At 42.6% G+C, this 13,708-nt stretch overlaps 1 protein-coding gene across 4 annotated transcripts in view; it reads right to left on the bottom strand.

Moving 5' to 3' along the window:
• appa (amyloid beta (A4) precursor protein a) overlaps positions 1-13,708 on the bottom strand; it is a 197,616-nt gene that overhangs the window by 71,165 nt on the left and 112,743 nt on the right. The window lies entirely within an intron of this gene.

Genomic DNA, 13,708 nt, shown 5'->3' with positions numbered 1-13,708 from the left:
AACAAAGAAACCAAACGGAAGCCATAAAATTAAATACCTGACAAACACCCAACATGGAGAGAGGGAGGGAGTGGGAGAGGGGGAAGGGGGGGGAGGGAGAGAGGGGGGTGGAAGGGGAGAGAGAGGGAGGAAGGAGAGAGGGGGAAGGAGAGAGAGAGAGAGAGGGGGGAAGGGGATAGAGAGAGAGGGGAGGAGTAGAGGGGGGGGGAGAATGGAAAAAACAAGTTGTGCAAACAATAAAACGAAGCAAGTAGCATTTAGCACAAAAGTGAACTCTCTCAGACATGAAGCCCAGAGCAGGACCACAGCTTCAGAGCAGCGAAGAGTGAAGTAAATGTCATGCAGCAGAGAGCAGAACTGGCCCAATCCTTGCCTCTGGTCCCGACATCCAGCCTTTTCTGTCCAGGTTCAAGAACAACTTTCCTTCAACCATTCTGTTCTTGAACCAACCAGCAAAACCCTAATCACTACCTCAGTATCATAACATTGTGGCCACTTCACACTTTATTCTAATTGTATTCTTTCTTTTATAAATAGTACACAATTTTTGTTTTTGCCAGTACTGCTTATCAAATATTACATATCTGTGATGTTGTTGCAAGCTAGTTTTCCATGGCAGTTCACACATGTACGATAATAAGTCTTCCTTACATCCATATGCCTATCCAAATGCCTCTTAAAAACCTCCAATGTATTTGTATTTACCACAATACCATGGCACGGCATAGTAGCATCGTGGTTAGCCCATAACTTAACAGATTCGGTGACCTGGGTTCAATTCCCACCGCTGCCTGTACATTCTCTCGTGACCGCATGGGTCTCCTCTGGGTGCTCCAGTTTCCCCCCACAATACAAAGACAAAGGTTAATTGGTCATTGTAAACTGTCCTGTGATTGGGCGAGGATTAATTCAGGGTTTGCCGACTCAAAGGGCTGGTAGGGCCTGTTCCACACTGTATCTCAATAAATAAAAAATAAAAATAAAATACCAGGCAGTGCATTGCAGATTGATCACTGCAAGGATGGAGTACTGTCTAATGGCCACACAAGTGCATGTGACAGATGCTAGTTAGAAACTGTTCCGTAACAGTCTGTCCCAATTAAGCAGCATAGTGTCCCAAATAAAATAAGCTTCCACTCATGCTAATACATTACCTCAAAAACATGATTTTCATTGTTAGGTCCAGAGGTAGCAAATCCCGGGTACTGACAGATCACATGGGTTGGAGGTCCATGCACGTCTGGGAGTTGAGCCTCGAAGGTCAAACCTGAGATCAGCGAGTCCAAATGTTGGCAAAATATGGAGAGCAAAGTCAAAGGTCAAAGTCCAGGGCACAGCAGGTCTGGAGGTAGAAGCCTGAAGGTCAAAAGTCAGGAGGGCTCAGGTCACTGGGGCCAGAAGTCTGTGCGAGTCTGGAAGTTCAAACTTGTGATTGAACTTTACCCCAGGATTTGCCAAAGTTGCATGCCTGATGTTTGCAAGTCCGGGTCGGGAGCCAGGCACTAGAGGCCTAGAGGAGGCCTGTCCTGGGGTTGTTGGTGAATGGGTGGGAGAGGCCTGTTTTACTGTTGTTAATGCTATTGCTGCTGAACATTGTGGAGATGCTCTACTGGCACCAGAATGTGTGGTCACACTTGCGTGCTTTTGCGTGGTTGTTAATGGAAAATATTACTGTATGTTTTTATGCACAGTACAGCACATGCAATGAATAAATCTGAATACTGAAAATCCAAATACACTGAATTTACACATTCCCCATCTACTTTATATCTTTTATTTTTCATAAAGCTATGTCAAATCTCAAATGAGAAAATCTGCAGATGCTGGAAGTACAAGCAACACATGCAATATGTGAACTCAGAAGGCCAGGCAGCACCTATGGAAGAGAGGGATCAGTCAATGTTTTGAGCTGAGGTACTTCATCAGGACCAGAAAAAACAATGTAAGAAGGTGGGGGTGGGGAGAGGAAGTAGTACAAGATGGCAGGTAATAAGTGAAACTGGAAAAGAGGGAGGAATGAAGTAAAGAGTTGGGAAGTTGATTGGTGAAAGAGATAAAGGGTTAGAAAAGGGAGAATCTGACAGGAGAGGGTAGAAGACCTTGGAAGAAAGGGAAGGGGTAGGAGCACCAGGGGGAGGTGATTCAATGGGCAGGTCAGGATATAAGATGAGAGAAGGATATGGGTAATAATGAGGGGGTGGGAGCAATTACTAGAAGCTGGAGAAGTTGATGTTCAAGCCTTCAGGTTGGAGGCTACCCAGATGGAATACAAGGTGTTGTTCGAGATATCGATACTCATGCCATCGATTAAATCTGCTCACTTATATTATGGTTTTCTACCACTCCCATAAGACATGGGGACAGAATTAGGCCTGCTCATGGCTGATCTACTATTCTTCTCAACCCCATTCTCCTGCATTCTCACGATATCTCTGATGGCCTGACCAATCAAGAACCTATCAATCTCCACTTTTCTTAATAATAGAGGTTTGTATTGTTCCAATGAAGGTAATTAGGGTAACTGGGTCTGGTCTCCTTCTTTCTATTCTACCCCCCCCCCCCCAATAGGTACGATATACAGTATTTATAATTTTACATTCACTGGGAAGTTTACAGAATCCAGGGAATTGTGTAAAATTATAAACAATACACTATAGCTTTTTTTTAAATAGGAGGATGTAGGCCATGAAAATAGAGTTCCATTAATTTCCCTAGCACTTATTCTCCAGGGATATTGACTGTTTTAAATTCCTCCCTGCCTCCCGACTAACTTCAGTGCTGTTTAACTACTGAATGTTTGCACAGGTCTCTGCCATTTCCTTTTTCCACATTAATTCCCCAGTCTCATTCTCCAATGGACAAATGCCTAGCTGCTCCATTTTAAAACATGGAGATATTCTTCTTTTTATATTCCTAGTTAGTTTACTTATACGACAAAAAAAATAAATGAAGTCAGCATTTTGCGGCTTGCAAAATTTTTTCAACCTTGGGGCCAGCCACCTACCTTTACAATGCTGTCTTTTCTTTCAGTGCGATCCCTTATTTAATTCCTCAGTTGGCCATAGGTGAGTTTCAGCCCTTTTGCTGCTCTCAATGCAACTTAGAAATACCACTGGTATACATACTTAAGAATTACAAAAATATTTCCTTCAATATCTTGCTGTTTTTTTCTCCTGTTTAATCTGCTTCTCAGTTCACTTTAGCTGACCCTTTCTTCATGTGTTTGTAACTGCTTTAAGTTTAAGACTTTAACTTCAGACCCGAAGTTACTCGCTGTAAAACAGAATGCAAAAATAGGATTGTTGATCATTCTTTCCGGATTGATTAATCCGGTCTCATTATACATGACCAGATCAAAAATAGACTCATTATTGGCTGGTCCCACAACATGCTTCAAGTATATTCCAAGAACTTGTCCTTAAGACCACCATTGCAAATTTGATAATGTATCTGGAAGATACTTGTCATGATTAATTGTTCCTTTCCTACAACCCCCCCTATATTTCTTGATTTAAAACTTACTACAGGTTTTAGGTATAGTTATGAGCTTTCTAATCATGCCATCCCACTCCTGCCCACCACCTTGAGTTTGACCACCCCATGGCAAACTTTCCCTTTGCCAACTGCAGTTTAGGGTCTGCAAAAGGAATTCCAATTCATTAATTCTGGGAGCAAGTTACTCAAGCAGCAGAACTTACGGCTGTCAAACAAAAAAAAAACAGAAGGGTGGAAAGTATGAAAATAAAAAACTGGATGCTAGATTTGAAATATAAACAAATGCTGGAAACACTCATCAGGATGTGGAAACAGAAACAGTTATCATTTCAGATTCAACACAATTAGAGAGAGTCAGGGAACGCTGACTGCTGGAGGAACTCTGCAGATCAGGCAGCATCTATGGAGGGGAATGATGGAGTCAGTGTTTCGGGCTGAAATCCATCCAGTCTTGATGAAGAGTCTCAACCCAAAATGATGACCGTTCATTCCCCTCCATAGATGTTTCCTGACTTACTGAGATCCTTCAGCATCTTGTGTGTGTGTTGCTCTGGATTTCCAGCATGTTCTTCAGACATTTTGCCAATTCCCAAAAACTGAACTGCTGCAAGAACACACAGATGAAATGCTCTAACTGTGCTCATAGATTAGTTCAGCAGTGGAGGTGGGGAAAGGGGGAAGACGGAGGGGGAGTGAATGGGGAGTGAAATCATACTTGCAAGGCTTCTCCAGTGAATAAGGTCAAGCATTTTGTTGATGATTCCAGTATTTAGTTCCATTTGTAACCACATGCCAACAAAGTGGGAGATTTAATAGCTGACCCTGCATTGGTAAATTAATTCCTAATTGTAACACCCCAATTCCCACCGTTGTCTGTAAATAGTCTGTATGTTCTCCCCAAGACTGCATGGTTTTCCTCCAAGTGTTCTGGTTTCCTCCCTTAGTCCAAACACGTATTGGTTGGTAGGTTAATTGGTCATTGTAAATTGTCCCATGATTAGGCCAAGATTAAATCGGGGGATTGCTGCGCGGTGTGGCTCAAAGGGCCAATTCCATATTGTACCTCAGTAACAAAAATAATATTAAAAATACATGTTGATTAGATTTTGAGGAAAATGTTATTTATTTAGAGATACAGCACAAACAGGTTCTTCCGGCCGAATGAGCTGCACAGCCCAGCCACCCACCTATTTAACCCCTGCCTAGTCACAGGACAACTTACAATGGCCAATTAACCTACTAACTGATCTTGTCAATCCATTTGCAAAAGATGATGATGTCTCCCCATGTGGTGACAAAACGTTTGCAAATGGATTGCCAAGATTGGAGAACAACGCAATACAGTCATTAACCACCCAAGCTACACACTTCCCAAGTTATTTCCAACCTGCCAACCATATGTCTTAGGACTGTGGGAAGAAACCATAGCACCCAGAGGAAACCCACGGGGTCATGGAGAGAACACACAAACTCCTTACAGATAAGGCTGGAACTGAACTCCAAACTCTGACGTCCCGAGCTGTAATAGCATGGTGCTAACTGCTATAACCATCGTGGCACCTACAAGATCACATGTTAAAGATGCTGGAAATCTGAACCACAAATAACAAACCATTTAATCCCCTCCCCATCCACACTTTCCCTTTCTTGTGGGGTAATTGCCATTTACAAATATTAAGATAGATACCTTATCGATCCCAAAGGAAATTACAGTGTCACAGTAGCATTACAAGAGCACAGATACAAATATTAGAACAGAAGTAGAAAGAATAAAAAATAAATTACCTCAGTCTAACAGGAGGGGGGTCATCACTTCCCCAGCTATAGGTCGACTCTTTATAGAGCCTAATGGCCGAGGGTAAGAATGACCTCATATAGCACTCTTTGGAGCAGCGCAGTTGTCTTAGTCTATTACTAAAAGTCAGCTATGATCTTACTGAATGATGGAGCAGGCTCAATGGACCAGATGGCCTATTCTTGGTCCCATTTCTTCTGTTCTTATGTTCCTCTGCTCAGCTAAGGTGGCATGCGGAGGGCGAAAGACATTGCCCTGAATTGCCAGAATTTTCCATAGGGTTCTTTGTTCTACCACAGCCTCCTGTGTGTCCAGTTTGACTCCTATAACAGAACTGGTCTTTCTAACCGATTTATTGAGCCTGTTGGCATCACTCGTGTAGATGCCATTGCCCTAGCACACCACCACATAGAAGATTGTATTGGCGACAACAGACTGGTAGAACATGTGAAGGAGAGGCCCGAATACTCCAAAGGACCTCAGTCTCCTCAGGAAGTAGAGGCGACGCTGGTCATTCTTGAACACAGCCTCTGTGTTGGTGCCCCCCTCAAGTCTGTTGTCCAGGTGCGTCCCCAGGTACTCGTAAGGTCCTCACCACATCCAGGTCCTCACCATCAGTAGTAACAGAAGGCACCTCCTGTATATTAGTGAGACCCGACGTAGATTGGGAGACCACTTCACTGAACACCTACGCTCTGTCTGCCAGAAAAAGTGGGATGTCCCAGTGGCAACCGATTTTAATTCCACTTCGCATTCCACCATGTCAGTCCAGGGCCTCATCTACTGTCGCAATGATGCCACGCTCAGGTTGGAGGAGCAACACCTTTATATTCTGTCTGGGTAGCCTCCAACCTGGTGGCAAGAATGTCAATTTCTTGAACTTCTGGTAATCCACCCCCCCCTTCACCATTTCCCATTCCCCTCTCTCACCTTATCTCCTTACCTGCCCATCTCCTCCCTCTGGTGCTCCTCTCCCTTCCTTTATTTCCATGGCCTTGTTTACTCCTATCAGATTCCTCCTTCTCCAGCCCTGTATCTCTTTCATCAATCGACTTCCCAGCTCTTTACCACCCATCCACCCCCCCATTTCACCTATCACCTTGTATTTCTTCCTCCCCTTCCCCACCTTATTACACTGACTCCTCATCTTTTTTTTCTCTCCAGTCCTGCTGAAGGATTTTGGCCCAAAACGTTGACTGTTTACTCTTTCCATAGATGCTGCCTGGCCTAGTGAGTTCCTCCAGCATTTTGTGTGCGTTGAGCCTATTAGAGATGCTCTCTTTATTCTAAGCAGCTTGTATATGGAAAACCAATTTGCTCTTCTCACTTTCCCCAGTCTGATGAAATGTGCTGGACTACAAATATTAATTGGTGCCTGACCTTGAACACTCCCAGCAGGTTGTCAGATGTTCAGCTGGTTCAATGCTAGCATCAAGTTTAATTACCCTTCCAGCCAGTCCCAAGATTAGAGAAATCCAATAAAAACCTATAAATTTGAAAACTAAAATAAAAGCAGACATATTCTCGTACCAACCCGCAATTCCTGTTAACTAGTGTAATCATCTGCCAAATTAGAGGGTCTTGCAAAAAAATCACAAGTATTAGAGCATTTAATTTAGTATTTAGAATTTAATTAGAGTATTTAGAGTAAATAAGAGTATTTCCCAGCAATCTCTGGCCCAGTTTGATCTTATGAAAAAAATGGGTTGATGGATAATTTGATTTATAGATGGAACAAAGTCAAAGTCCTGTCCCGAGCCTTTGTGGCTCATCAGGCTGGTGCTTATGCTGGTTTCTGTGGTGTGAAGCGACTGAAAGTATGAGACTTCCTCCCCTATCAGACTATGAGACCAGTCTATCATGAGGTTGACCCCCCAGCATTTTTTTGCCGGTGCCCATTTTTCAGTTGGGTAGACTGGAACATTGTGTGGTTAAGTGCTTTGCTCAAGGACACACGGTGCCTCGGCTGGGCTCGAACTCATGACCTTCAGGTCACTAGTCGAACACCCTAACCACTTGGCCACGCGCCACACTATAGATTGATCCCATTGTGTTATTCAGACAGGAAACGAACTACTACTCTGGAGTGTAGGAGAACGAGGGGAGATTTGATGGAGGAAAAACAAAATTATTAGGGATGTAGTTTGGATAAAAGCAAGCAAGCTTTAACTTTGGGTGAACAAGAAATCATAGATTAAGCTTGAAAGGTGAAATTTAAATTTGAAATTTATTCATGCGCAATCCATATGTAGATTTTATCCTTACTTTCTTAAATTATTGTGTGTGCCGTGTACGACGATGCTTTACAGCCTGGTCCGGAGAAACATTGATGCGTTTAATGCTATACATATATATGGTTAAATGACAATAAATTTGACCTGACTTGATGGCAATACTTAAGAGAACTTTAGGCAAGTACATGGATAGGAAAGTTATAGAGGGCTATGGTCCAGGTACAGGTCAATGGGACTAGGCAGAATAACCAGTTCAGCAGGGACTAGCTAGATGGGACAAAGGGCCCATTTCTGTGATGTAGTGCTGTATGAGTATGACTCAGTGTAATTGAAGAGCCATTATCAAATCCATCTAAAAGCTTACACACATTGAATAGTTCAAAACACTGAGTCTTGGATGGCAGATCTCATTTAATTATCCAACAGTGACTGAGCAGTAGAAGATGGCACTAACAGTAAAGAGATTGCCTCAATTGTAGCAAGGCACCATAAGCAGGCAGTTAATTAACTAGTAATTGCTTTAGATGGTATTTTTTTTAAATTGCATTATTTTAACTGAAGTCTCTTTAAGGAAATATAAAACACTTTAGATTACACCAAATGCAAATGCTATTCTTTCCATAGGTAGAATAAATCATGCAGCATGAAAAGTACATATTAGTCAAAGGCTTTGAATATTTTATTGCAGTGTAATGAGTGTATTTGCATCAGACATATTCTGGAATACTATACTGCATTCATACCAGTCTCTCACAAGGTCAGTATCCAAATGCATGGCCTGCAAACACAATTACCACATTACTATTTGCAATTTCATGCGCTGAGCTCATTAACATCTCTGCACACATCGTAATTTAAAGGTTTTATAAGGCACTGAGGGTTTATAAGGCATTGATTAGAAGGTGCTTGGAATATTATGAGCAGCTTTGGGCTCTCTAATGAAGAGAGGCCAGAGGAGGTTCACAAGAATGATCCTGTGAATGAAAGGGTTAACGTATGAGGAGTGTTTGATGGCTCTGGACCTGTGCTCGCTGTAGTTTGAAAGAAAGAAGGGCAATCTCATTGAAACTTATTCAATATTGAAGTACCTAGATATATTGGATGTGGAGAGGCTGTTTCCTATAGCGAGGGATGTCCAGAACCAAAGGGCACAGCCTCAGAATAGAAAGAAGGACATCCCACGAGAACAGAGATGAGAAGGAAATTCTTTAGCCAGCGGGTAGATATTTGTGGAATTCATTGCCACCACAGATGAGTGTGGAGGCCAAGTCATTGAGTCTATTCAAAGCAAAGGTTGATAGGTTACTGGCTAACAAAATTGTCAAAGATTATAGGGAGGAGGAAGCAGAATATGGGTGAGGAAAAATAAATTAGCCATGATCGAAAGGTAAAGAAGACTCAAAGGACTGAATGGCCTAATTCTATTCCTATGTCTTATAGTCCAATCTTAATCATCGGTATGATCCCACAAGATATGAAGGAGCAAAAAGCTCTTTCGAAAACAAAATCAAGAAGAATTAGCCCTTGAATCAATTTTAATATCTCTTCTCAGGTGGGTAAGAGCTATCTCAAAGCACTGTTTTAAAGAGCAAGGGTGTTCTTTAATCAATTAATAACCCTAAAAAGGATTATCTGCTTATTAACCCATAGTACTGATTAAAGGCGATTTGACAAAAGCACACGATTTTGCAGATCGGCAAGTCGTGTTCCAGCACCCACTACCTGAAAACATAACAAGAGATTCGACTACAACTTTAGAGTCACAGAGTAGTAATAGTGCGATCACTCAAGTTCAGAATGATGCTCTCCAAAAGGGTTGTTCTTCCGGTGATTGTAGCGGCCGATCCAGGATCCATGTAACCCAGGATGTTAGGATGGATTCCCTTAATGGAAAATGCCTGTGCATGACTTGGTTTAACGTGAGAATGCTGATGCGTGGGCAGTTACCTCACAGTCCTTGACAGATTGGGATCAGGGTTCAGTGGCATGGCGTGCATGACGATTTGGGACCCTTTAGTGCTGTAGCCTTTCTTTATTGAGAAAGGCTTACAGTACCTCTCAGGCCTCTGGTATCGTCTTCTCTCCCTATACACGGGAGACAAGGCTGAGATATTGTGACTGAAGTCTCCCTCTACCAACTTTTATGGATACAGTCTGTTCCCAAGGTCTAATTTTTTTTTCATGCGACATAGTTACCTTTGATCTCTTACTTCCTAAACCGTAGAAGAATTAGGAGATGTGATAGAGGTATACAAAAATATAAAGGGTATAGGTAGGGTGAATGCATGCAGTCTTTTTCCCCTCAGGCTGGGTAAGAATAGAGCTAGAGGTCATAGGTTTAGGGTGAAAGATAAAATACATAAGGGGAAAGTTCTCCACTCAGAGGGTGATGTGAGTGTGGAATGAGCTGCACGCAAGTTCAACGGCAACATTTAAGGAGGGTGATGGTCCCGGTGGTGAGTCAACGCGACTGGATAGCATGGACTAGATGAGCTGAAGGGCTTGTTTTTGTGCTGCTGTGACTTGCCTGTCAGGAATGATCGCAAAGCTGGGATAATTTGAGGTGGAACAGAGTCATGGATACAGATGACAAGGAAGGGGTCATGACTGAGGAGTTTGCCTTCCAGTGCGAACTGCCCTCCCCCTCGATAAGTTCACCTACATTGTTGGTGCTGAGCGGAGTGTTTGGGCAGTAGAAGGCTGGAAGAAATTTCATGTGACGGTCATCAGCAAACTGCTGGAGCTGCAATGTTCTTTCCAGCCACCATCTGTTCTTTAAGTCATGGGTTTTCCACTGGACCTTTAGGTGCCAGCAGAGCTGCCTCTTTTCCATCCTGCTGCAATGAAATTTCCCATCCATCAGTACCTTTCATCTGTACTTAGTTGGTTCCTGGCTCTCCTGGTCTTTCTGGTCAAAACCGGTCCTGACATTTTCTTACAGAGAAGTTAAGAGCATCTTCACAAAGGCAAATTATGGTGGACTTCCATCAAATCCGTGTGGATGCTTACCACCATGTCAGTGTATTGAGGTAGTACAAAGGAAAACAATAACAAAATGCAGAATAAAGTGTAACAGATACAGAGAAAGTGCAGTGGCAGCAAATAATAAGGTGCAAGATCATAATGAGGAGGATTGTGAGGTCAAGTGTCCAATTTATTGTATTAGAGTGCCATTCAATAATCTTATCACAATAGGGTAGAAGCTGTCCTTAAGCCTGGTGATATGTGCTTTCAGGCTTTTGTATTTTCTGCACATAAATTAATGGATTCCAACGTTTGTATCAAGGACAACACCATGAAAAAGGAACTGGCTACAGGATGTAGTACACCACGTCAGAGATTTGTTTCTCTTTCAACCCTAACACTGAAGTGACGCAAAAGGACCAGTCTGTCTGGAATGTGGGCCAGTAAGGATCGAAGCCCTTCTTGGGTAGGTGTGTAGCCACAATAGTGGGGATGTATGCACTGATGACTGTAGCATGCAAGTTCCATAATAAGCCACAGGATCATGAAATAGTTGCTTCTCCCATTGGGGAAGTTGCTGAGAAACCAGACTAACTCATCCACGACAGCAGAGCTCACCCCATGAAGAAGCTCCAATGGGCAGGCCCTGTTTTTTGCAACTCTGACACTAGACTCTCCACACTCTGCTCCAAAGCTCTGTAGCAGAAGGGCATTCCCAGGTGGAAAAGACATAAGGGTGTTCTCAAAGCCTCCTTGATAACATGCATACATTGGGCAGCACAGTAGCATAGAGGTTAGCATGACTTTATTACAGCCTGGGTATCGGAGTTCAGAGTTCAATCCCGGCGTGCTCTGTCAGGGGTCTGTACCCCCATGGAATGTGTGGGGCTTCTCCAAGTGGTCCAATTTCCTCCCAAAGTCTAAAGATGTACCAGGTAGGTTCATTGGTCGTTGTAAATTGTCCCATGATTAGGTCAGCATTAAATTGGGGTTGCTGAACGATGTGGCTCAAAGGGCTGGAAAGGCCTATTTGGCATTGTATTTCTAAATAAATTAATACATACACCTCCGACCACTTTCGGGATCTGTGGCCCACATAATGGAGAAGCAGCTTTCTGGATGGCTTTCAGAACATTGAGTCCATTCATCAGGAGAGCACAGATGGAGAAACAGACCAAACACATAATTAAAAGAAAACCTGTCCTGCCAGGCATTTCTTGCATACCAGAGCCTACAGATACCACACTGACCTGTCACTTCATAACCTGTAGACTTAATCCCTGAACCCCAGAAACCAGTTAATAAGATTACCAACAATAACCTGCTCTCACTATAGCAAGTTCACAACCTGGAGACCAGATTAAGGTCAAGATCTTGGTCAATGCCAGCATGTTCTTTGATACTTCGTATACAATGACAGATGGTCTGAATATTTCAACAGTTAAATCCCTTCAGGCCTCAACACTATTATTCAGGCATTAATAAGGCACCAGACAACTGACATTTCCCACTTGTGGTAAGGATCAATTACATATAATCATAATGTCAGAGCTTAGTTGATTGCAGGCAGTGCAAGAACAGGGATGGTGTTAGGATTGGTATAGGTTTATTGTTGTCACATGTACCAAGATACAGTGAAAAGCTTATCTTGTACACTGTTCACTCAGATCAATCATCACAAAGTGCAGTGAAATAAAACATTAACAAAGGAGAATGAAGCGCAAGAGCTGTAGACAAAGTGCAGTGCAGGTAAACAATAAAGTGCAAGATCAATACAAAGTAGATTGTGAGGAAAAGGGTATATTTTATCACACCAGGGAACTATTTACTAGTCTTATAGAAGCCATCCTTTAGCCTTGTGGTAACGTGCTTTCAGGCTTTTGTACTTCCTGCCTGATGGGAGAGTGCAGGAGAGAGAATGGTAATTTGTCCCAATCTGAGCTGACTAGATGTTGACCTCAAAAGCGTCAAAAGCCTGGCTCAGAGTTGGAGACCTCTTCCCGAACAGACGGATTCCTGTGGCAATACAGAACCGGGTGGTCAACACAAAAAAAACCAAAAATACATAATAATGGACCAACAAATTCAAGATGATAAATGCAGAAAATGCCAAGAGAAACCAGAAACAATCCAGCACGTTACTGGATCCTGCAGCAGTTTAACTCAATCTGATTAGTCACACATGCACAATCAAGAGGCAAACATCATTCACTGCAAACTCATAAAAGAAACCATGCTTCACTATAAACGCAAGCCTGATCCAGTTTTAGAATCAGAGACCCACAAATTATATAGCAATGCAGTATAAACAAGCAAGAACAACTTACCTAATAGATATAACACACACAAAATCAATAGGTGAAAAACACCAGAAATATGCTGAATTAAAAGAGGAAATTGAAAGACTTTGGAACATGAACAAAGTTATACACTGTCTCAACAGTAATACTGACAACTGGTATTATCTCAAAGGCACTACACAATAGCATTAAACAATTAGGGCCAACACAGCACTATCTATATAAATCTCCAGGAAGCCACAATGCTAAACACCACTAGAATACTCTGAAGGAAGATCTGAGAGCTCAAGCAGGAGTATAAAACAAAAGTTATCCTGTGATGTACTCTGGTCAAGTAAGAGAACTTTAAAATCCATTCTAAAAGATAAAGGAAGCCAATGCAGGCAACACACACAAAATGCTGGAGGAACTCAGCAGGCCAGGCAGCATCTGTGGAAAAGAGTACAGTCAACATTTCGGGCTTAGACCCTTCAACAGGTCTGGGTCTGCTTGGATTTCCAGCATCTGCAGATTTTCTCTTGTTTACGATTGGAAGCAAATGCAGAGTAGCTAGGATGGGAGTGAAATGTTCCCTCTCCCTGATTTTAGTTAGAAGTCTAGCAGTGGCATTCTTAATGAGTTGATGACTTCCGCATATTGGTGTTAGAAACAGGGTAGGCAGAAGATCACAACCTCATTGTGGTTTGGAGGCTTGCATGCCTCAATGACCTGGAGAGCTGTGCTGGTTGGGATCAGGGCTTCATGTGTTGGGTCTTGTTTGGGTTACCCATGCCAAACAGGTCAAAGGGTAGAAGCCAGACTGAGTGGTCCACTGATCCTCCAGGTTTGGGGGTTCAACTCAGGGCTAACAACCCTGACTGGAAAAAAAATTGTACTGGAAACAGCGATGAAGAATCCTTCTACATCTGAGTGCAAAGGTC

The sequence above is a fragment of the Hemitrygon akajei genome, chromosome 5, assembly GCF_048418815.1.
Source record: "Hemitrygon akajei chromosome 5, sHemAka1.3, whole genome shotgun sequence".
In the NCBI taxonomy this organism is placed as follows: domain Eukaryota; kingdom Metazoa; phylum Chordata; class Chondrichthyes; order Myliobatiformes; family Dasyatidae; genus Hemitrygon; species Hemitrygon akajei.
Note: the sequence above shows the minus strand (reverse complement) of the source record. Positions and strands in the feature narration are given on the sequence as shown.